Genomic DNA, 25,927 nt, shown 5'->3' with positions numbered 1-25,927 from the left:
AAATACACAAGGCACAAAACAGTATAACAGCAAAAAGAGAGGAAAAGTAGTGATTTTTTTTTCCAAAAATGCTGCCTTTTTTGTACTTTTTGTGCAACATTTAACCAACTATGCACAGACACACAGCAAAATACCATCCCAAAAACCCAAAATGCATCATCTCTTGGGTTTTAATCAGTTTTTATGTGTAAAAACATTGGAAAAAAAAAAAAGATATTTTGCTTCATCAGACTGCAATAAAAAAAAAAAGTAGGAACAGGTGATGGATGGATGCAGAAATAGGGTCATGGATGGATGAGTGAGAAATGGTGAAAACAATCAATGAACAGGAAAATGAAACCAGGATGGATGGATGGATGGATGGATGGATGGAAGTGTGAAAGCCATCTACTTATCCATTTATCCATCCCCATAAAGGAAGGTAGAGGATGGAGGAGGTGCGTCAGGATGAATAGATGGATCAGTGTAAAGCGTTGTGAGCCATTAGGGGGCATTTCATTGTCTCGATCTTCATGCATCAATTTTTCATCACATTAAAACACACATACTGCAGATGCACACACTCAGTGTTTACATACACTCGGTAAAAGGCTGTCGGACCGAACTGACCGCAGATGAGAGCAGCTGATGCTCTGCTGGTTGTTTCGCACCAACAATTACAGTCCTGTATCAATGCTGGGAAATAGATTTATGGATTTTTATCAGGCTGTGTAAGTTTGTGCGTTTCAGTGATTGGGTTTACTTTGCCCCCCCCCCAACCAACCAACACACGTATATATGCCACATATAGTTCACTAGAGATCAGGATTATCGGATCAGGGGTGAAATTGTATTTGTCCAAACTCTTAATGCTGCGGCAGTGAGGAGGGGGGAGGCTGAGCGTGTCTGTTGCGTGTCTGTTTGTCTGCTTTGCATCATCCCGCTGCGAGTTTTGGGTTGCATGTTCGTGCGGTGTCAGAAAGGGATTGACGCGTTCATGGACAGCACGCTGCAACTCTATCTTTACTCTTCTATCCTTGGTGTAGTTGTTGTAAATCTTGTTACCCACAGAAGTTGTAGAAGGGAGGCTGGGATGAAGAGTTGAGCTACTTTGATTTAGGGAAAGATGTTGGTTAAACACTAAAAAATCCACCGTGTGCTTTCTTACTTAACCAAGACCACAATCTTTCCTTAAGCCCAACCAAGCTCTTAGAGATGCAATAAAAAAAAAAGATTATTTACATATGTTGTTAAAAACATTTTAAATACAGTGAAGGTTGTGCATGTTGCAAGTTTGCATGATTTTAATGTATATGAGCTTGTAGATTGCTGAATATTCGCACAAATTGAACATGCATGTGGTTTCTCCACTTTGTATAAAATCTGAAACCACGTGGAAAAACAGTGTTGGGTTAAGTGCCTTCATGTGTCTCTCGTTTAGCTCTGAGGATTCGGCGACAGGCTGGCAGGATGATTTAGCGTTCGGAAACATATTTATATGACCCGAATCCGCAAACTTTTCACCCTGGAATAACATTCATGACCTCCAGGGTTTTCTGCGAGAGGTAAAGCAACTTCCAGAGGTGAAAATTACAGTCACATGCTCGCACTAAACGCTCCCACCTCCAGTTAAACTCCCAGCAAGCCGTGTTGTCGTAGCACCTGCTGAGCCTCTGATGTAATCGCTGCCCCTGAGCCAATCACAGCATGATGTTTCTCCTGTGACTAGTCGGACACACAGTGTGGCGCGCTTAAATATTTCTCAGGGCTTCAACCTGGAGTTCCCGTCGGTTTGTGTGTGCAGAGGGATCTACAGTGTGGCTGCTGCTCACACATTTATGAGGAAGAATGCAAAGAAGATGTTTGTGCAGTGAGGTCACCGTTAATGCGAAGCTTTCCGTGTTTGTGTTGGTTCGTGCAGTCTTGGCGAGGATTCTTTCACATTTCAGGAGACCATGCAGGTTAAGTAAAGTACAACTTAAAAAAAAAAGGAAAAACACTAAAATCTGATTAAGCAAACTGCGAAAGATTTACTTCCTCGCGCCTTGTTTTTCACTCTGTTTTAAATGAGACATGCTGGATTTTGAGCTGTCAAAACACATGAATTTCACCATGATGCATTCTGGAAATAACAGTCATCAACGCAATTTTCCCGTAAAGCTGCATTTCACATCTCCCTGCCCAGCTGCATTTACGCTCCTTTTCCCCTCTACTTTTTCTCCTTGGCTGTGGTCTCCTCGAGTATTTATTTGCTTTTTTGAAATTCAGCTCTCATTCTTGTTGTCCTGGTGTGTGTGTGTGTGTGTGTGTGTGTGTGTGTGTGTGTGTGTGTGTGTGTGTGTGTGTGTGTGTGTGTGTGTGTGTGTGTGTGTGTGTGTGTGTGTGTGTGTGTGTGTGTGAATGAGCTTATCAGTTCGGCATCGGGGTCCGCAAACAAGCCGCCGTTGTTTGACATCGGCACACGAGACTCCCGAAAGAAAGCTCTGCCAGCCAGAACAGATGCAAGGTGCAGGAGACACAGGCGTGCACAAAGACGCATGCATGGTTGCAGCACCCACACACGATAAATGCACTACGACCACAGTAAAAAATTTACATGCGCATGTAAATGGACATGCATGTGATTCTGCAGAAATATTCATACACACACCTACAGGTAGACGCGCAGAAATGGCTTCTAATCTCCTGGGGCGAAGCCAAGAAGAACTGAGGAGAAAGAGGGAAGGAAGAGAGACAAGTGAAAGAAAAAAAAAAAAGAAAGAGAGGGTTGTTTTGGGCCTCAGTGTGGAGGAGCTGTGTGGGTTTGTGTGCACGCAAACGCACCCTTCCTCTGCTCTGAAGGGGGCATCTGTATGCTAATGAGACACGGTTCTTCCTGGGTGACAAATCAAAAGGCCCACCTGCTGCAAGAGCCCGTCTGTGTGTGTGTGTTGGTCTGTGTGTGTGTGTGTGTGTGTGTGTCGGTCTGTGTGTGTGTGTGTGTGTCTGTGTTGGGAATAACAGAGCCCGTCTAATGAACAGAGTTGAGAGTTACCGCTGTGTCTTGGCCAAAGTGTCTCATTCCTCTCCTCACCCTCCTCAGAAGACATTAGTCGCCCTGCTTTGCTTCCCTTCCCCCCCGTTTCCTCCCCTTTTTGTCCCTCACACACACACACACACACACACACACACACACACACACACACACACACACACACACACACACACACACACACACACAGAGTACATCCCACATGGAAAACCAAGCAGAGGTCACAGGAGTTTTGGGAGTTTCATATCATCATCCCAAAAACTATAAAATTCCTTCAGAAAAGTGTAACCCCGTGACCTCAGGCTTACAAGACATGTTATTTCTTTTAAAGAAACCCCAGAATTACAGAATTCATCAGAGCTCGAAAATTCAAAAACTGAAGTACTTGTTGGATATTCAACTTTCAGACAGTTGTGAAGCTAATCTTCTGTGATGTGTGGCTCCATTTGGAAAATACGTACAAGCGTAAAATCCTGGTATTTCATCAAAATTCCTTCATTCAACGTGTCTCATTTGAAAATTCACAAAAAAATAAATCCTTTGCTCTAACCAGATTCTGTAAAAAACATAAAATTCTGCACTTTCTGTTGCAACTGTAAAGCTCTGGCTGATTCAGCGGTTACCAACAGTCATGGCACAAAAATTCAGGGACTTTTTGGCAGAATTGGGCTAACTCGAGGCTTTGTTTACACAGAGCAGATGGAGGAAGTATGGAAACAAATAAAAAGTGCAAAAAGTATAAATCTAGATTAAGTAAAGTCACCATTTCTTACAGTATTGATATTAAACATAATGCAAAAATGCTGCAAATATCCAGATTTTTCACAAAAAAGACCATTTTGTGTTTGCTTTTTAATTGTGTTATACTCTGCAAAAGACACTTTTGAGTTCTGTCCACTTCTAGTCATGGTTAGGCTGTTTCCAAAGAGGTGCTGGACTTTATATCAGAATCAGAAATAATCCCACAGTTAATAAATATGTGAGAGGAGCAAAAAACAAGGTTTAAACTTCATTGTTTTACAAAACTTTAAATGTTCACAACCTAATATTTTCAAACTGAAAGCTGTTCGTAGGTCTGTTTTGCTGTAAGTTCTGCTTGTTACAAGACTGTAAGGGAAATATAATAACCCAGTTAAAGTGCTGAGAATGTTGCCAAAGTCCCACAGAGTGTAAAAGCTCCACGGAGCCAAAACAAGACGAGATCCAGCAACAAGAAAATGGAATATTTCAGCACAGACGCAAACAAATGTGAATGTCTTTCCAAAATGAGATCATCAGTTTAAAACTGAAATAAAAGCACCTCTGGCTCTCACAGAGATTCTTTATCACAGAACTAACAGCGTTTGGCAGCGTTTGCGGTACAGAGAGTTCTGGGAGACATCTCAAGCTGGATCTGGCTGATTAGAGCCGCTGAAAGATGAAGTCGAGATAAAAACTAAATGAGATCTTTACAGTCAGATCGTGAATGTGTATTTTTTTGAATATTGGAGCCATAATTGCACCCCTGGGGGGGAATTATAATGTGCCGGAGCAAAGGTAATGCGACGAGAGAGGACACAACATGAGGATAAAAATAGAGAAAGGGAGACGAGAGGAATCAACATAACAGGATGCAAACAACTGTGGGGTTAAAAATGAGAATTTCAAAGGCTTGGATTAAACAAACACAGCCACAGGAAGGTATGTGGGTTCTTATGTGAGCGGATTGCTTTTTTAAGTTGATCTTAATAGACAAACAGATCAGGAAGAGGAAAACTGCGGACAAAGTGTGTTTTCAACCAGACGACCTTGTCTTACCTTGTTCTCTTTTCCTACATTCCCCACTAATACATCACGCCCCTCCTTCTCCCAGACCTTCCTCTCTCCGTTTTATTCGTGCATCCTTCGATCCGGCCTCGTCTCACCCATCCATCATCCCTCCCTCCCTCCCTCCCTGTGCTTCCTCTCCCTCCTTCCTCCTCCGACTCTCCCTTCTTCATCCCATCTGGAGGAAAATAGTGCAGCAGCAGCACTTCAGCCGACGACCAATTAGCGGCGAGCAGCAGTAACTGTGGGGACGTGACAGGCCACCATTCATCCTCACACGCACACACGCACACACACACACACACACACACACACACACACACACACACACACACACACACACACACACACACACACACACACACACAGCACTATGCGACCCACCATTCACTATTATGGCACAACAGATTTATTACATACCCGTACAGTACAAGGCAGCGCCGCTTCCAAATATAGCTCCTCTCCCTCTGTCCCTCCTGAGCTAATTCAAAACCAGAAGGATGTATTTTACATCTAACGCCGCATCTGCAAAAGCTGCAATCAGTGAGAGACAATTAAACCGAACAAACCAAAAAAAACACCCTTTTCATTTACATACAAGGATTTTTTTTTTAAATGAGTGTGTTTGTGTGAGAGACGATATTATCTCCTGAATTATTCAACATTTTGGAAAATTGCAATTATTTGCATCCTTCATTAGGACGAGAAGAGAAGTCTGCCTTCGTGTTTTTGCAATAATTACACTTTCAGGATGCAGAACTTCTCCTTTAACAGTTTTCAGGTGACTCATCAGCTAATTAAGTACAACAATATTAATTACTTGTAAAAACACCCATTTAATGTGCTGTTAAATCATTTGCAATGATGTAAAAATAGCCCTCTTACGTTATTGTCAGCACTTACAGGGTGTTTGCAGCCACTTGTAACATCTTTTATGTTCAAATATGTGAAGCCGAGGTCTCCGATAATCCTAAATATGAACCAGTTTCGCCCTTAAAGGTTCAATTTTGTTTCTTAGGCTTTAAAAATGTAGTTTTTTCGGATTCTTCTTGAAAGCTGGTGCACTTTAATAGTGAAACTACCTCAGAATCTTCCTAGAATTTGCATTAAATACATCTTGGAGAGCATTAAGTAGAAGTTTGTAACTTGCTAGTTTTGCAAGTAGTAAGTCCTTAGAAGATAAAGAGCAGAATCAGCTGAAAAAACAAAATGAGTCGGTTTAGATGAGTGCAGCAGCTCTTCCAAAGGCAGCCAGCAAAGATAAAACTTGTTCAACCTTTAGTTGATCGGTTTGTCCACAGAGAACAAATACAGCCGCCGCAGCGTCGCATAAAATATTCATTCGCGACACCTGTTTTATAATTAGAATCGACCTGCTTGCCTCCTGGTCTTCTCCTCTCCGCTGAGATATTGACCTCGACTCGGACACGGAGACAAAACCATAAAGGCGAAACTTAGAGCTGGAAATGAGTTTGTATCGATGCTGTCGGAGTATCCTTTGGTCCTGGCTACAGTTCAGTTTAGGAGCGTACTGTCGCTACCAACTATCACAGCAGACGGAAGCTGGTTTGCCAGATTTTACACTTTAACTGGATATTTTTTTAGAGTCGGTGTTCAAAACTAAACATTTCTCGAGGATCCTTTCATAATATTCCTGCTCGGAGCCATTTATCTGACTTCTAAGCTGCTCACTTTGCTTAGTTTGTATGAGAACTTTCATTAGGATGTATGAAAAAGCAGGTTTGAATAACCAAAAAAATCACAGATCCTTGGTTTAGAATGAGAACATAATCTGGAACTATTACAGAAACCGTAAACCATCAAATATCCTGATTCAAGGGAACCTTAAATTAGTCTGTGTTAAAAAGACAGTTGGATAATTTGCACTTAAGACATGCGACTTCAGACAAATTTCAGTTTGTTTTTCCTTAATCCTTAAAAGTGGCATTCTGGCAGCGCTGAAAGAAACTGGAACCAAATTTGTTTTGCGACTTTTCTGCCAACACGTCTGACCTCATTGGATGAAAAAGCTACCAAAACATCCACTGAAGTGTCCGAGTGTGAGATCATTTGTCTTCTTGCCCTGTAACACGAACCTCAGTCAAACCCAACGCAGAGCTGCGACCAAACCAAAACAGATTTGAACCAAAAGGGGGCAGAACATCAAGATTTCAACCACTTGCGACACATTTCGTCTTTTTTTTTCCTCTGCTGTGTTTGTTGCCTGTGTGCGCGGACGGTAAAATATCAGGGTCTATTTGTGCCGCCGTCGCCCCCCCACCCCTCCCAGAGCGGGACGCATTCCTGCAGCGGTGACTTCATTACCGCATATAACCCACTTCAATGAGCGTGATCTAAAGCGAATCCGATTGTTAATGAGACGCCCCGAAGGACGGCGACCACATGCTCAGATTTGACTCAACGTTCGCACAACTGCAGAGGAGACGGAGCCGATTAGTTTCTCATTAGCGGCTGAGAAAACACTGCAGCTCCACTGAGTCACATGTGAAAATAATAGAACCTGATACTCAGCTGGTTATCAGACACTTTGAATGCTTGCACATGTACTTTTGCACAAATTATGAATGAAAAACTGTTTCTGGTTTCCTCTTTGCTCCTATTTTTTGTGTATTTACTCCTCTGTTCTGTCTCCTCTGTCTGTCCTCTGCCACCATTTTGGAGCTCTGTCTCTAATACCGCCCCATGATTGCAGTTTTCAGTATTTAATATCCCCTGCGCACGCACGCAAACACGCACACATCTGTCGCAAAAGGCCTCGTGAACTACCATAACACCTGCTCACACACACACACACACACACACACACACACACACACACACACACACACGCCCACATGCTGCATCCAGCCTTTATCAACGCTCCTGATTTCAGCACTCAAAGCCTCTTACGCAGCTCTAAGCTCTCAGACCCAGAGATGGAAAGCTGCAAATATTACACATCACAGTCGGACGCAACTGTAATGAATTTCCTGTTTGTTGGCCGTTTCGCCCTTTTCATTAAGAGACGCGTTCATTTAAAAAATGTCTGCTGTTTATCGGCCGTAACGAGATGATTTCCGCTAAATTAGATTCCGACTTTTGCTTCCGTCTGAATTTGTCAAATTGTTTTGGAAAATTGAATCCAGTTAAAGTGTCTGCAGTCTGTCTTAGCTCAGGCACCATTTAAAGCCCCTGGGTTTGTGGAGTTATTTATGGACAATATTTGCTGGTGTTTGCTTCTTAAAAGAACAAAAAGGGACTTGCATTGTGACCTTGTGCAGTGAAAGCAGACTGCAGGGACTGACTGTAGTGCATTATTGTAAAAATACAGCAAAATTATAACAGTAGTGCACCGTTTTTCCCGAATATGGTTTAAAAATCATCAGATTTGATGCTTTTCTCATAGCCATGAACATCACTGTAATAGTAATAATAATAATACTCAATAAGACACAATAATAGTCAGCTCAGCAACAGCTGCCAGTATTTTACAGGAGGATTTGACCTCATTAGTCAAAATTTAAATTATAAGCAAAGCAGTTTATGCACTAACTTTATTTTAACAGTTGTTAATCTACTAAAATCCTCCAAAAAACTGAAAAATGGACATATTAGTCTCCAGAATTAGATGCCACATCTTCAAATATTTCTTTTATGTACAACTAATGTTCCATAACCAAATATTTTCTATTTCGGATAATATAGAATAGAGAAAAACTGAAAATGTTCACACTTCAGAAGCTGACATTGTTACTTAATAGTTGTTCTGTAAACATAATTGTCAATTAATCATATTATATTCTATTTTATATTAAAAGATTCTTAGTATTTGCAGTAAAACAGTATGTAACAGACCATATTTTTTCATGAATAAACCATTTAAAGATCCCAAGAGGATTTATTGCCGTACAACTGAGCGTATGTATGTAAAAGGCATTAGCTGAATTTGAAGAAATTGTAGAAGAAAATGCCCAAAAATCCAAAGAAATACCTATCTCATGTTGCGAGAGTTGGTCACATCCTCAAATAATTTTGTTATTGTAAAACCGATAGTCTATAGTCCGAATGTTTTCATTTTGTTATGACATCACACAGATAAAAGCAGCGATTTATCACATTTGAGAAGCAAACATGTTTGTAATCACTAGTTGTCAGTTCATCTGTGAACAGAATTGTCAATTAATCAACTTATCCTTTCAGAACTCTTATAAATGAATAAATAGATTGATATTTGCAGAGTTTGTGGGTGCAGAAGCTGGGGAAAAAATGATTTATTGAAAAGTGTTTTATGCCCTAAAATCCAAAGAATATTCTTAAAGTTGGAAGTCAAGTCTTCAATACATTTTTCTTTGTGCAACTACTAGTCCATAACCCAAGAATTGGCATTTTGTGATGATATAAAACAGAAAAAGCAGCATTTTTTTACATTTGAGAAGCTGACATTGCTTGACATAATGACTTATTAGTTAATCTGTAAATAAAATGGGAAATTCATCAACTTATCCTTTCAGAACGAACAGATTCTCGATATTTGCAGTGAGTTTGTTGGTGCAGAAAGTGGCAAAACCAGATTTTCTGAATGAACTTTGAATATGAAACTCCCAGGAGGTTCTGCTGCCTCCCGGCTGATTGCTTCATGTATGTGGAAGTAATGAGCTGAAGTTGTTTTTTTTTAAAATTTGTTTGTGCGTGACGTAAGGCATCAGGGCGACGGGCTGAGTAATGCTTGTGTACCAGTCAGTGCCACGAGGCTGACAGACAGACCATCATAGCCCAGAGAGTCAGACTGAATCTGCAGCGCTTCCATCACAGCCTTCAATAGGAGGCTGGATTAATGGAGTTTATCGTGTTTCCTGTTAGATTTAAACAGCAGCAGCTCCTTTAAAAGATACTGGACTGTTGATTTAAAAAGAGATAAGTTTAAAAAGTAAAAAGCATGAAGAAATACTCAATAAGCTGTGTTTTAAAGGACTGTAAGAAGTCATTTGATGCTGTTATCTGGTGCAGTGAACACGCAGAACCAGCTGTTTTCTCTGACAGGATCTTTTTATTTGATGTAACAGTTAAACATGAGAAGATACAGCCTGCTCGTTTCATGACACCACTTAATTAAAGTTTTTGAATGGAAAAAAGTTTCTCTGCAACCAAATGCAACACGTTTCTGTGTGCTGCGGGTCGCCAAGACCTCAAAGTCTGTAATTTTCATTCATATTTCACTTTGTGTCGGCTACATTTTGGAAATACTGAATGACAGTCCTCAGATGTTGAATCCCTTTTCCCCTCAAACAGACTCCCAGTTACTGAGCGGAGGAGCTTCTGTCGCTGAAAAGGTCAAGATAAAAGTGGTGGAAGCTTGTTGCGTCGCTCTAAAGTGCCTTTCTGAGTGTGTTTCTGTGTTCGGAGGCTCCGCTGGGAGACGAACCCTGAACTCTGGCAGAGCGAACAGGAACTCATGCAGAATAAGACCTCGCAACCTGAGCGGCGTTAATGACATACAGCTCCGTCGAGCGGCTCAAAGTCGGGCTCAAAGTGCCAACCTCGGATGCGCAGGGAGCAGCAGGAAAAACACCACTGATAGTTCACTGTGTAAACACTATAAACACACACAGAGCTAATTAATTAGTTTGGTTTTTTGTTTCATTTTCTTTGAAGCAGGAGTGTTCATATGGGTGTGATAATATGTGATCCCGGCTGTTACTTTGAGTAGAATTTGATCATAAACACTAGAATTGGTAGCCAGCACTAATATAAACAAAGAAAAGGAAGCCCAAGTTGTTATTAACTTTGCAGGCAACACACTAAAAATGTAGCGGTTGCTTTTCTGATGATTCTGAAAGGCAAATCTTGAGGGAAATCTGAAGCATTTGAACACTTTCCTGCTCCTGTCACACTTTTTTTTGCTGTAATATAAATTCCTGCACCTCTATGGAAACAGAACATCTATAGCTTGATGTAGAGAAAACTTAAAAATGTCTATTTTGCTGTTTGGTTGTTTGGTTGTTAGTGTTAATCATAAAAAAAATAAAAACTGAAATTTCAGTTTCTCGGATTATTCATTTTAGAAAAATTAAAAATAAACTGGAATCAACGTGTAGATAATTTTTCCAAGTGCTCACATCTGTTACCAATACTGGTGACTCAGTATACTAGTAGTAGTACAAGTATTTTACTACTTACTTCTTTCTATACTTTTCTCCTCTCTATTCTGTGTAAACACTGCCTGCAGTTCAGCTAAAAATGTCTCTGAATTTTTGTGCTGTGATTCTCGCTTGCAGCTTACGTACTAATTGATGCTCATTTTTGTGGAGGAGCGCAGAATTTTTTGTTTTTTATAGAATCTAGTTTGCACTGCATGGTTAATTTTGGCAAATTTTTAAATGAGATGTGTAGAGTGGCGTTATTTGATGAAATACCACAATTTTAAGCATAATTTTGATTAATTTTCCCTAAGCTACTCATGATTAGGTCAAGGACTGCCAGATGGTGGAAAATCCAACGTTTTTTTCAGTTTTTGCAGTTCATGGCTTTGATAAATTGTGTAATTTTGGTGACTTTTTAAAGAAGATAATATGATTTTCAATCCTCCCAGTGGGTTTTGGGGTTCAGACTGTTAAAGAGTGGTCATAAACTTTTCACAGTAGTCATAATCTTTATGTTTAATTTACCCCACAAGAAGGATTACAGTTAATTTTAATTCCTGCTAAATGTTTCCTGCCATCCCGCCTCGGAGGAGGTTTCTCAAGTGGGTCTGACGTTGTGATTTCATGGACAGGATACCTGAAACCTTTACATGCGACCCACTAACATACAGATGATTGGCGCAGGTTGTAGTGCAGCATGTAGTGACAGATTGCCGCTCCCCTCACATCCCTCCTCCTCCTCCTCCTCCACCTCTGCAGCTCTCTGACCACATCAGTCAGCTCCCCGTTGCCTGCAGACAGGCATGGCTAATCAATCTGCGCACCACATCTGCCACATGGAGGGCTGACACAGGGATACACCCACCTGCAACGAACCTGCATTTCCCCGTTTTAGTCTTGTTTTTATTCTCAAATGTGCATTCTCAGGTTTCCTTTCCTTTCTACCTCGTGTGTAGTTCAATCTCTCGCCTGCGCCGCTCAAAAGCGCCACAAAAATCGGGATCGATATCGGCTTTTTCCGTCACCTCAGTGCTTTCTCTGCATCTCCATTTGCTGCCGTTGTGTTTAGACTTTTAATAAGGGAGTGTTGAGGGTCCCAGTGAGGCCAAGCGTAAATAAAACAGCAGGAATATGGCCGGCTTACCCACAGATCAATGCTGCACTCAGTGTGTGTGTGTGCAAGATTCGCAACTTTTGTTTACCTGCTCGTCTGTAAGTGCGTGACCGATTTTCTGTGTGTGTGTGTGTGTGTGTGTGTGTGTGTCCTTGGGAAGTGGTGGGGTAATGCAGTCCGTCAGTGAAATATGGCTGTCATAAACACACTCAAACACTCTCACTGCACACACACTTGCCCTTGGGATAATCGGCATTGATCACTGCAGATCTTTGTGTGTGTTTACTTGCAGAGATGAGAGCAGCCGTTAGAAAACCTGAATCTCATTTCTGATGTTGCTTCACACAGTCGACAACAGACTCTTGTTTTTTTTTATCGTAAATACCGACAATTTTTGCACTTTATTTTATCGACCAGCAGAATATTCACTTAATTGCACGTTCTGTTGTGCGTTATTTTTCTTTTTTCTTAATCAAATGTAACATGTGTGAGCTGTTAGATACCTTGATTTCCCCCCAAAGGGAGGAATAAATGTCTATCTGTTTATCTATGACAAAAGTACTAGGACAAGAACAAGTACAAGAACATTTTTGTAGGTTTTTCTCTGGAGGCGAAAATCCTCCGTGAAGTAGGTCCAGTTTATTTGGAATAAACAAGATAAATTGCATGGTTACCGTGAGCAACGATGATTGGACAAAGATGCTCTTACTGACTCGATGCCACAGACAGAAACTCAAATTTTACTCCTGCTGGCACATCAGGCAAACAGAAAAGGGATCAGTTTCCTCCTTTAATGATTAAATCCTGGAAGATTTTCGTTGGATTTTTTTCTTATTCTGTTAACTGTATTAAACCCTGCAAATTTTAATACACGGATCTCTGCTTCTCGCTCCATAAGTAAAAGTCCGCCCTCCCCTTGCCTGAGAGCTGTGGTGATAAATGGGATTCACTTGGATTCACACCTATAAGCTTCATCCTTTAATATCAGAAACACACGGAGCAGCTATCTGCAGGCAGAGCTCACCACCAAACAGGAGGAGTCATTTATTTTCTTCATGGCAAACCTGAACACAATGTGGACAAAGGAGCAACTTCACCGCACTGAAGCATTTATTTTTCTTTTATTTACTGTCGGACATTTTTTACACATTTAGCAGCTGCTCGTGTGATAAATAAAGAACTCCCTGATGGCCATTATGCATAATCAGGGGTTGTTTTTGTTCAACATTGTTCTGGTTTGCTGCACCTCTATCAGCTCTGAAACAGACACTGATGCTGCTCTGAAGGTGACCCGTGCAGAATGTGGAACATGAAATACCGTTTTGCTGCCTGCAGAGTGAGAAAAGGCTGCTTTTTTGCTTATGCAAGGGAGAGGAGGAGTAGTAAAGGGATGCGCTCGAAGTGAGAATTCAGCCTCACTCGTGCGCATGAGCGAGGCTTAAAGAGATTCCACCTGCCACTCACCGTATCATGGCGCCGTGCAGCCGCTCAAACTGCAGCGTCATCGCCAGACTCTTCCCGTCTGCCATCGTGCCCCGGCCGAGGTGCGTCTCGCTGGGCGAGGGAGCCGCCGCGACTCCCAGGCTTCCACCGAGGCCTCCAGGCTGACGGGATTCACAGCTCGCACACAGCTGGACTCCCGGCTGAAGCTGTGAAATGCATTCTGCAGCAATGCACTTGATCCACCTCCAGAGCTGTTTAAGACGTGGAAAAGTCATTTCCAAGGAGAGGGCCGGCTAATCTGCAGGGTTAGTTTCCATTCATGCTGTTTCAGGATTTCAATCTTAATCGGACTTAACAGCTACTGTTAGTGTAGAAATTAGAGTTTGAGAGCAATCGAAGGAGGATAATCTGAATCTTTTCTTTCTTTGGGTCATAAAGATGCTTCATTTTGTTCAAGCTGTGCAGGTCAACAGATGCTGCTAGCCTTGATGACAACAGAACAAACTGCACATGTACTGCTTTATGGATTTCCTGGAAAACTTCTTAACCTTCCTTCAAGGTTTTAGTTGAATGCGAGCCTTGTTTTTTTGTGTAATTTGCAGTTCAAACTTAATTTACTAAATAAATCCTGACTATCCTTATATATTTTTTTTTCATCAGCTTGTTTTCCTACCTTTTCTTTAATGGCTATTACTTTGTCGATCGTTTTCTGTAACAACCTGGTTTTCCCACAAGATTCATTAAAGATTCATACGGTCTAATCTAATCATCTGACTGGATGGCTGCAGCCTCAGTAAGAGCTGTGGGTTCAATTCAAGCAGCATCTTTATATCTGCATATACTTTAAAAACAGCAAAACAAAGTAAAGCAAATGCTGGTTTATTTGTTCCTGTGTGCACCGGTCCAGCTGTGTCACTGAGTGTGACAGACTGAAGGGGCCAGTCAGCACATAAAGACGAGGGGGGAGGAAAAGGGGTGAGCAAAAGAGAGAGTGGAATAAAGAGGAGAAAGGAGAGAGGAGGAGGAGGAACAGTTCAATGTGCAGAGGTTTGTATGAGCTCTGAGGGTTTCCAACTGTCACAGACAATAGGTGGAGGCAAGGCGCTCCGTATGACAATAGGCTCTTTGACCCCGGTCAAGCTAGCAGGAGCATGTGGGGAGGAACGGGGGAGTAACGAGGAAGGGAGGGTGTCCCCATCTGTCTCAGAAGAGCGAGAGTGTATGCATCTGTACTCTGCAGTGTGTGTGCAAAACTGTGTCACTGGTAAATCGGTGCAACGTTTGTATTTGACTGTATTTCTGTGCTTTTTTCTGTCTGAATAAAGTAGCTGCACCTTGCTATCAGCTAATGTTCTCATTGCATCTATGATTATTGCAGTCTCTTTGCATTTTACTGCTCAACTTTACGAACATGTGACAAATACAAACTCTTTCACTGACTGTTTGTGTTTGTGCAGCGTCATAGCTTCTTAATTTGTTGCATTTCTTCCTGCTATTTTCCATAACTTTTGTTTCTCTCCCTCCTTTCACCTCCACATTTCTAAAGTCAGGAGTCTTTGCTTCAAACTTTTTTCACTTGTCTGGCCATGTGTCTGTCATAAATTTCATCAGCTTGACTGAATCTGCTGCTACTTAATTTACTGCCTATTGATTTTGCAGCGGGCTGCTCAGTGGCGTAATGATTAGCACTTTCGCCTTGCAGCAAGAAGATCCCTGGTTCGAATCCCGGTCTGGGCCTGGGATCTTTCTGCATGGAGTTTGCGTGTTCTCCCTGAGCATGCGTGGGTTTTCTCCGGGCACTCCGGCTTCCTCCCACAGTCCAAAAACATGCTGAGGTTCATTGAGTACTCTAAATTGTCCGTAGGTGTGAATGCGAGTGTGATTGTTCGTCTGTGTATGTAGCCCTGTGACAGACTGGCGACCTGTCCTGGGTGTCCCCTGCCTTCGCCCGAGTCAGCTGGGATAGGCTCCAGCACCCCCCGCGACCCTAATGAGGATAAAGCGGTGTATAGAGGATGGATGGATGGATGATTTGCAGCTCCAAAAGACACCTTTAGCTGTGTTTTCTCAGTTTTAAAATATGAAATTTTCATGCAAGTGGTTCCATGATTTGGTGCAGTTTTTTTCAAAAATAAATCCACATTGCATTGTTGTTTTCCACCTCTATATGTATGAAGTAGAGTCAGTGTAACTTTTTCAACTTGTATGGTCATGTCTTTGTCCTAAATTATATCAGCTAGACTGAATCTGCATCTGCTTAATTTACTGTCCACTGATTCTGCAGCTCCATAATTTCTAAAATCCGCTTTGCCTTGAGTCTAAATACACTTTTAACACCGTATTTGTTCTTTTTTAAAGAATATTTGTACACTACCTACTGTTCAAAAGTTTGGGGTCACTAATAAATGTCTCTTGTTTTGAAGGAAAAGCATTTATTCAATGAAGATAACATTAAATGAATCAGAAATCCAGTGTAGACATTGTTAATGTGGTAAATGACGATTCTAGCTGGAAACGGCTGATTTTTAATGGACTATCTCCATAGGGGTACAGAGGAACATTTCCAGCAACCATCACTCCTGTGTTCTAATGCTACATTGTGTTAGCTAATGGTGTTGAAAGACTCATTGATGATTAGAAAACCCTTGTGTAGTTATGTTAGCACATGAATAAAAATGTGAGTGAGTCAGCGCAACGACACTTTTAGCGCCATATTTTCTTTCTTTCTTTATTGAAAAAATTTTCTGTGCAAGTAATTTAAAGTTGTTTCATGGTTTGGTGCCATTTCTTTATATATATATATATATATATATATATATATATATGTGTGTGTGTGTGTAAAGCCCACTTTGCATTGTTTTTTCCACCTCTACATGTATAAAGTAGTCAGTCTAGTCTTGTCTGGTTTTGTCTTTGTCCTAAATTTCATCAGCTGGACTGAATCTACATCTGCTTAATCGACCGTTCATTGATTCCACATTTCCATTTACCTTCATTTCCTTTAATAAATTCTCCATGCAAGTGAGCTAAAGTCAGTGTCTCTGATATATTCGCCATGCATTAGCTGCGACATACATGCAGCAAACCCCCTGCAGTTCTAATTAGAACTACTCACACTGCTGCTATTTTATTCGGCTGTGTTGTTTGGGATTTTGGGAAGCTGCAGGGGAGAAACACTGACAGCGTTTGGGGCTGATAGTGGTTTTATTGTGACCCCATAACAACCCTTCCAAAAATCCTCCACGACCCTCCGGTGGGTTTGCGACCCAGACTGAGAAAAACAAACCCCCGAGGCCGAGTCTCAGTCAGCAGACTTTAACTGATGGATGCCTCCCTCTCTCTCCCTCTTTCCTGTCACCCGGCTTCTCGTATCTGTCAGTTCTCATGACAAAGCTGCTCTCTGTGAGGAGCTTGGCTAAGCAACATGGCCCGGCCCTCTTCATAAAACATCTTTATCATGCACACACACACACACACACACACACACACACACACACACACACACACACACACACACACACACACACACACACACACACACACACACTCACTTGTAGTGCTATTTCAGCTAGTTTGGCTGCAGAATATTACCTCCCCTCTTTCTTTCCCATAAATAGCAGACATAGCTGGATTTGTCTCTGTGTCACCATGGCGATCTGCTGCTTTCACAACCTGCTATGACGATAGTACCAGTGTGTGTGTGTGTGTGTGTGTTTGATGCAGGTTTGCAGAGGTACAACACACACACTCACACATACACACTCCGACCCCCACCCCCATCGGACAAAGCAGAGGATTGTGGGACTGCACACCCGTTGCCTTGGTGATGAGAATCAAAGTGACAGCTCTCCTAGAGGAGGAGTCTCCTCCTCCTCCTCCTCCTCCTCCTCCTCCTCCTCCTCCCTAGCAGGTGTAAGAGAGCGAGAGACAGAGAGATGTCTTTCTCCCCGTCTTGGTCGGCGTCCAGATCCTCTCGCCTTCTGTCCTTGAGAGTCGCTGAAATAAGCAGCAGCCGTCGTGAGGAAGTCGAGGCTGTGATTTGTGTGTCAGCTTTTAATAACGTCATAAATTGTGTGTTTGCAGTGGAACATTGAGTAAAGCTTTTTTTTCTGGAAGGACTCATACGGCCTTATTCTTATTTAAGCAAGCTGCACCACTATACCACAGGATCGATGGTAAAACTCTGTCTGTGCTGCTGCAGGGTTAATGATACGAACTTTATCATCCCTTTTATTTATCTGCAAAGTATCTCAAAAGGAGTCAAACGCATGTTCGCACATGCACACGGCGACAAATGCGCTCCGTCCTGATTGGCCCCCTCAACAACAATGACACTTGGCGTTGGTGGTAGCCATGGCAACCTCCCTCCAGTTGAACAAAAGGGTCAGATCTGAAAGGTCTAAATCTGCTAATGTCCCTGAGCGGCTCTGGCGCGCACGCTTCAGCCGCCACAGATGTGTGTGTGTGCTCTTAAAGGAGCAGCTTCCTTCACTGCGAGGAGTGGGAGGAGGAAGGTGAGCGGTGCCAACAAAGAGCCTCATTGACGAGAAGGAGGCACAACTAGTTGTGAAATTGCATTTTTTTTTTTTTATTTTGTCCCTTTTCCCCCACTTTTTTTTCCATCTTTACAGACCCCCAATCTCTGGCAGAGGGACAAAGGTAGCCCCTCGGGGACCCCTTAACCCCACATGGACACACAAACCCCCTCCCTCACAAAGGAGCTGGTTCCACAGCTGCCTCGACTCCCCCGTCCCTCCCCGCTTCCATTATTTTTAATCCCCCAGTGAAAGCTTCTACCCCCCTCTCCCAACACCCAAGCCCCCATATAAGCCCATCTCCCCTCCCCACACTTACATACAGCACATATGTACCCCCTTTGCCTCCCCCTCCCCATCATTAATCCCCTCCTCTCCTGGTTTGAGGTCCCACAAAGCCGTCAGCTGTCCCACCGTCTCTCCGACACACCGGCTGGACTCTCACTTTAATTACGAAGCTCCGAGGCTGATTACAGTCGGGTGTACATGCAGCAGTGTGTGCTTGTGTGTGTCGTACAGATGTGATGCCGTGTTGATGTTTGTGTGCCCGTAGTCGGGGGACCTGGTTTGGTCACGTGACCGGCGGATTCCCACAGAGGAAAGTGACGACTGGTTGATGGGGATCGTGAACTTTGACCCTGACGATGGTGATGATGTTCGCTCCTTCTGCCATCTGATGGATGAACTATTTACTGTAAATTAAGCATATTCCAAAATGTTAAAAGCTACAGATGGTTAAAGTTTAACACCTGAATGCTTCTTTGCATCTTAAATCTTCTTAATTTGATGCAGTTTCTGGGCATTTTTTGTACTTTTTCGTCTCATTGTTGCTCATTTGGGCTCATTATTCATAGCTTTCACAATATAACGCCACAATATAAAGTCATGCATCTACTATAAAAACAATAAAACAATGGATAGAAATAAAGAGAACTCAAAAATGTATCTTTTGTTTGTTTTTTTACAATGTAGCAAAGAAAAAATGCCCTAAATAATAAAAATTACATTTTTTCGATCATTTATTTACAAAAATTGAGGAAAACTGGAATTTGGAAGTGTTCACATGCGTTACAATTACTTGACGATTCTACACACTGTTGAATATTATTATTTATACACTGTAAATACTTTACTACTTTTATTTTTAATCTGTTTCTACACTTGTCTCCTACCTGTTTTGCGTAAACACTGCCTCCAGGTCATCTGAAAAGTTACAGAATTTTGTTGCACAACTGTTTGCCATTTTTCACTTTATGGCTCATTTTTACTCATTTTGGGCTCATTTTTCACAGCTTTCACAATATAAAGTCATGCATCTACTATATAAACAGTATAACAATGTATAGAAGTAAACGAAACTCAAAATGTATCTTTTTTTTTACAATATAGCAAAGTAATAATGTCCTAAATAATAAAAATCAAGCATTTTTTTGATTATTATTTTACAAAAATGAGGAAAACTGGAATTTGGAAGTGCTCACAAGTGTTAGAATTACTTGATGATTCTACACACTGTTGAATATTATTATTATTTTGTACACTGTAAACATTTTACGACTTTATTTAAATAAAAATCTATTTCTACACTTGTCTTTTACCTGTTTCGCGTAAACACTGCCCGCAGTTCAGCCGAAAAGTTACAGAATTTTTCTCACACAGCTGTTGGTCGCAACTAAGTCATTGATATCTTCATGGTTGCAACAAGAGGCACAAAATTAGTTGTTTTTTGCAGAATGTAGTTTCTACAAACAGTGACTTCTGATGGCCACTTTCTTTATTCTTTTCTGAGCTTTTGACTTCGGTTTTTCAAATGCAACCTCTTTATTGGCATTAAAATCGACTAATTAACAGCGCTGTCAGTGCAGTGCAGTTTTTTCTAGACATTTAACGATCAAAATGAAAAGAAAACGGAGAAATAATTGGGCTGCAAACTGTATTTTGGCACATAATTGCTTATTATTTTAACATAACCACAACCGATGATAATAGTCACACAAAAATCCTCACTTTCTCACAGGACACCACTGTGCTGCAGTTTCTCTCGCTCCTGTTTGCTGTTTCAGAGTTTCCCAGCACTTATCAATTCTTTTCATGTGTGTCATTTCATCAATAAACTTGAGCCACACTCTGTAAAAAAAAACAAAAAAACAAGTGGGCTTTCATGTTCCTCCAGCCTGCAGCCGTCTGTTGTTTTCTACGTCATGCTGTAAATCATACAAACATGTGGTTATCATTAATAAAGATGAGGTCACACTTCCAGTCAGACCCACCCTCCACGCTCACATGCACACACACACACACACACACACACATGCAAACACACAGTCGCACTAATACTTGGTAGAGAGCGGGGCATATAGATAGCCAGAGAGAGGGAGCTAATTAGTGTTTTAGCTGATTGCTAATTGCCACTTTCTTCCGCCTACTTACACACAACACTGAGGAAGAGAAGGATAGAGAGGGGATAAAGCAGCACTTTTCAACTGCTACTTCTATCAACAGCTCATTTTATTTACCTCTAATTACACATGTCCATCATGACTTCATCAAGTCGAGCCTGGCACCCTGTTTCATACTCTTTTTCTGTCACTTTTAAGATGCAACTTTTAAAATTAAAACAAAAATCAACTGGCGGCAAAGAAAAGTTCGAATCTATTCTCGCTGAAGTTTTCTAGAACACACAGCAGGCTGTGAAATTTTTTATGCTTTTCTCTGGCAGCGTGTCTCTCCTGAGGTTTTGTGTTATAGTTCCTCCGTCCAACTTCAGCTTTCCAGTATCTCTGACGCAGGAAAACAAGTAATTGCGGGATCGCAGAGAAAGCGGCGTTTGACAGGTGATTCGTTCTGAAACGGAAAAAATCGTAAAAGCATCTGAACACGAGTCGACTGATGAATTCCGACTGTTCGTGAAGCCGAACTTTGTTTATATGATTAAATGTAGGTTTTGCCGTCTCGGAGCAACAAATCAAAATGATTTTTATTGACCTTCAGTGGAATCAGTTCAGCCTCGGATCGTCTTAGTTTGCAGAGAGAGGGCTGTTTGATTTAACCCGCTGAACCCCAAAGTGTAGCTGGACGTCACAAAAAACTCACTGTGGACTCATTTTCACTGCAGTTTAAAATCCTGCACCTTTATGGAAACAGCAAAACCATGGCTACAAGTGGAGAGGATTCAAAATTCTATCTTGTGCAGTTATAATGCAAAAAATCATTAAAAAATAGAATGAAAAATTGCTGATTTATTTTCCAGAAATTTTTACAAAGCTGGAAACACTATGTACAGCATTTTGTTATCAATACTGTAAGAAATGGTGAATATACATAATGTAGATATTGTAGTGCTCCTTTCTCCTGTCTGCTCTGACAAAACAAAGCCTGCAGTTCAGTCAAGTTCATCCAAAAAGTCCCTGAATATTTGTCATGTTACAGTTGGTAACAGCCGAATCACTATTGACTTTATTGTTGCAATGTGAAGTGCAAAATTTTATGTTTTTTACAGAATCTGGTTAGAGCAAAGGATTTATTTTTGCAGATTTTTTAAAAATGAAATATCAGGATTTTACGCTAAGAGTAGGGTAACATTCCCATAGAACCACACACCACAGATGATTAGTTTCCAAACTGTCTGAAAGTTGAAAATCCACAAAATTTGTCACCTTTACTAATTAAATTAATCAATTACAATTTAATTTCTTTGATTATTTATTTTGGCAAAAGTTAAAAACACGTAGAATCTTCATGTACAGTGTCTTTAAGGTATCCTCAAGTGTTGTTTTCACGCTGCTCTGTGTACACAGCCTGCAGTTCAACCAAAAAGTCTCTACATTTTTTGATAAATGACTGTTAAAGTGGAGTCAATTATGGTTTCACATTTGCACCGAAACAGAACAATTTTATTAGTGTTTTTACAAAATCAGGTTAAATTATACGGTTCATTTTTGGTGATTTTTTTAAAAAAGGAAACAGGTACGATAAAGAGATTTCATGAAATATTACACTTACGAGGTTGGATTTGTTCAACTTTAATGCATTAATAGTTGAAGAACTATCAAATAAGTTAAAAATCAGATGATACTTTCTGTTTGTACAGTTTCTGGGTCTAATATAAGTTGTAATGTTGCAGATTTTTTTTAAAGGTAGCATGTTTTAAATCCAGGTTTTGGTGTTTATCTGGTTAATAAGCCTGCAAAAAAACAGCCACTAAAATAAGTTATTGAGACTTTTATTTTGCTAGTAACAAAACGCTTCTAAAGCTTTTATTAAACGTTCTCTCACTAATTATTTCGGACAACAGAAGGTAACACTGATAGTTATTCTCTGCTTTTGCCAATTTAACCAAAGGAAACGAAACAAGCTTAAATTAACAAGAGTTCCATTGAGTGTGAGTCACTTCCATTTCGTTCTTGTGAGTCGAAGCTTTTGTTGGTGACAGGAGACGACGTTGGACCGAGGTCAAGAAACAACTTCTCTCCGCCAACACTCGCTGAGGATCGCCGCTTTGGCTCCGATTCTTCTAAACTAAGAAGGATTCAAAATCGACTCGTGATCTCTGAGAGTGTAAGAGCAGAGTTAGAGTCGCAGCTCGAGTCGTCTCACTTCAGCCAGAGACTTTTATTTGTTTTTACAGCGTGGATTTATGTCATTTTGGAAGCGAGGCGTGCGCATATAGGAGTGTAAATTCTCCGGCGGTTTTTACAAGCAGGCGGATGCGGGAGTTCAAGTGCAGTTGAGAATGTTTTGGTGTGTGAGACTCTGCATGGTTTTCACTTTCTCAGGCTACGTGTCCTCAGCGCAGAGCCAAGTCACACACACACACACACACACACACACACACACACACACACACACACACACATGGGCATACATGATCTCAGACATGCTCAGAAACATGCACACACACACACACACACACTTCCAGTCCCAGCTGTAACAAATGGGGACCAGATTGTGTATGATGATGATGATGTAAAAGACCAGGCATGCTGGTCTCCATGGTCGACGAGCTTTGTTGAGTAAATGTTCAGTGTGTGTCGGTGCGTGTGTCAGTGTGTGTGTCTGATCCACGTGCCATGAGCTATTAACCAGGTCCCTCTGGTTCCCTGTAGAATTCATCGTATGGCGCAGCAGCCAATCGCAAACATGCGTGTGTGGGTGAGAGAACACGTTTTCTTTCATTGTTTCTCTACTGTGTTTGCAATTACGCTTGTCCACACGGTCCAAGAACGGGGTTACGTAATGCAACTCATTTGATTTGTGTGTTTTCGCATGTTTGATTTCATTGCACTTGTACGCTTCATTCCATTGGTTCAAACACTCGGTGAAAGTTTGTCCTTAACATATGAGGAAATCTGTAGGTTGATCAGTATCAGGATGCTGTAACAGTTCCTGGACATTTCCAGATTTGTGCTGATTTGAAACTGTTAAGACCAAAAAATTTGCTCTGGTTTGAATTTGATTCCTTTTTTTTTCTTTTTTCTTTTTTTTTTACAATGTGAAGGGTTTTTGTTTACGTCTTAAAACCGTCTGAACTCCAAGGCAGTTTCTGGGCGTTCTCTCCTCCTGTGACATTTTTATTCACTGTGGGCTCATTTTTCACGAATAACCCTCTGCAGGTCTATGGAAACAGCACAAGCATGTCTAGAAGCAGAAATAACTCACAAATGTCTTCTTTAAACAGCATAACCAAATCTGTTTCAGCAATATAATAAAGTCATACTGCTGTAAAATAATAAAAATGAAAGCAAAAATGTAATTTAGTTGATTATTAATGGTACAAAAATGGGAAAAAAAGCAATGGAAACATCATGTATAACATTTTTAAGGGTCTACAGCTGTCACAAATACTGCAGACAAGTGTAAGTCTACACACAATAGATACATTACCATTACTACGTACATTTTAAATTTGTTTCCATACTGTTTGTTTTGTGTAATACACTGCCTGCAGTCCAGCTGAGAACTTCTTGAATTTTTGCTAAGTGACTGTTGGTCGCTGATGAGTAATTTATAGCTTTTTGGTTGCAGCAAAATGCACAAAATTACTTGTTTTTAACGGAGTGCAGTTACTGCAAACTGTTAATTTTTGGAGAAATTTTAAAAGCTGAAAGTGAAATATTACGATTTAAGCTTGCATTTAGTTATCTGAGACACATATGAATAGTTCAAGGACCATTAGAAAGTAGAAAATCTAAGGTTCTTTTTGTTTTTACAGTTTCTGGCTCAAATAAATGGTGTCATTTTGGTCATTTTTTTAAAAGAAAACATTCCTGTCAAATCAGCTTTGAGGTTCTGAGGGTAACATTAACGGCAGTGCACTGTTTATGAATGTTGGAAATTAGAGTCACTTATCTGCCAGACTGTGAAGTTTTCGGCTCATTATTGGGTGGTCCCGTAAAACTCACTGAGCAGAGCGGGGCACTAACATGGCACATGTGACGTCAGGAGTGTTCGGTGTTAAGGAGAGAGAGGATTGAACGGAGGCTCGAGTTCAAACACCTGACGCTCTGCAAAGTTGTGAGAACGCCGATAAAGTGAGACGAGTATTCTCATAACTGCCCCGACTCCGGAGATACACTGAAGGATATCTACTGTAGCCGTGTGTGTGTGTGTGTGTGTTTCTGAGCAGCATGACTCAGAAGACAAAGGGTGTGTTCAGCTGAAAGGAAAGGAAAGGAAATGAGAGGAAGTATCAGGAATGTGGACTGATAGAGCGAGGTTCAGAACAACAGGGAGATGCAGAGAGAGAGATGTACTGTATTTAATTAGGGCTTTTTTAAAAAACAAGAATCCAAAAATAATAGAAAATCCACTTATTAAAATGCATCCAGAGATGCTGATGAATCCCTTTCAGTCATGAATTATGAGGTGAGATCTTTAATTTGCATTTTCTGTGCAATTAAACATCATTTTTCATGTTGGAATATTCCTTATTATTGCATTATGTGATTGTAACAGGCCATGAGATGCAGCTTTTCCTTTCCGCTGTGGGTTTTTTAAAATTTCAAAGCACTTTATTTGATATATTTACACATGCATGCCCAATGAAATGATGCACAGTAAATATATTGCACTACATAGTAAGCAGGAGATGGGTTTTTTGGCACATTCAAGGACTTTAAAGGTCCAGCGCTGTTTTTAATCTGTCGGTTTCAAGTTTTTTCTTCAGTTTTTTGCTCAAAAACACCATTTAAATAAGACTGTGTGCACATTTCAGTTTGACTCTGTCTCCGAGGAACGTTTGTAGTCGAATCTGTAAATGATCCTGAGAGAGAAAACGGTCTCAGAGGAAGGGAGAAATGACGAAGGAAAGAAAGGTGTGTGTGTCTGTGTGAGTGTGCGTGTTTGTGTGAAGCTGACAGCAGAGTTGTGGCAGCTGACGGAGCACCAGGACAGTTGTAGTCACATGGGGAGCAGAGATGGATTTGGGGGGATTTGAGGCTGTAAGAGGGTGGGGACGAGTAGGCTTAGGCCAGCTGACACTGTCCACATCACACACACACACACACACACACACACAAAGCCAAAGATAGGCACACTCTCCAACAACAGACAAAAATGAACACGCTGCTTTGGTTTGAATGCTAAAACAACAAATGCACGCTCCAAAAGAAACCCTGAGAACGTACACAGCGTCCAGATACAAACACACACACTAACGTAGAAGTGTTTAGACAACTTAGAAGCATAGAAACGTGTGTGTTTGTGTTGCTCGGGAAGACAGGTGTGGCTCCATCAGGGCAGTTGTGCGACACCAGATACCAGCAGTGGAGACAGCACTCAACGAGTGGAAGACGGATAGCGTCGGAGGTGAGGTGTGTGTCGGTGTGAGATCATGGACGTGGTGCCGCAAAAAACAGCAAACAAACACACACACAAGGTC

At 41.2% G+C, this 25,927-nt stretch overlaps 1 protein-coding gene across 1 annotated transcript in view; it reads left to right on the top strand.

Annotated features, from left to right (window-relative positions):
• nova2 (NOVA alternative splicing regulator 2) overlaps positions 1 to 25,927 on the top strand; it is a 103,515-nt gene that overhangs the window by 22,402 nt on the left and 55,186 nt on the right.

The sequence above is a fragment of the Acanthochromis polyacanthus genome, chromosome 13 (assembly GCF_021347895.1).
Source record: "Acanthochromis polyacanthus isolate Apoly-LR-REF ecotype Palm Island chromosome 13, KAUST_Apoly_ChrSc, whole genome shotgun sequence".
In the NCBI taxonomy this organism is placed as follows: Eukaryota; Metazoa; Chordata; class Actinopteri; family Pomacentridae; genus Acanthochromis; species Acanthochromis polyacanthus.
This window is presented reverse-complemented; position numbering and strand designations above follow the sequence as displayed.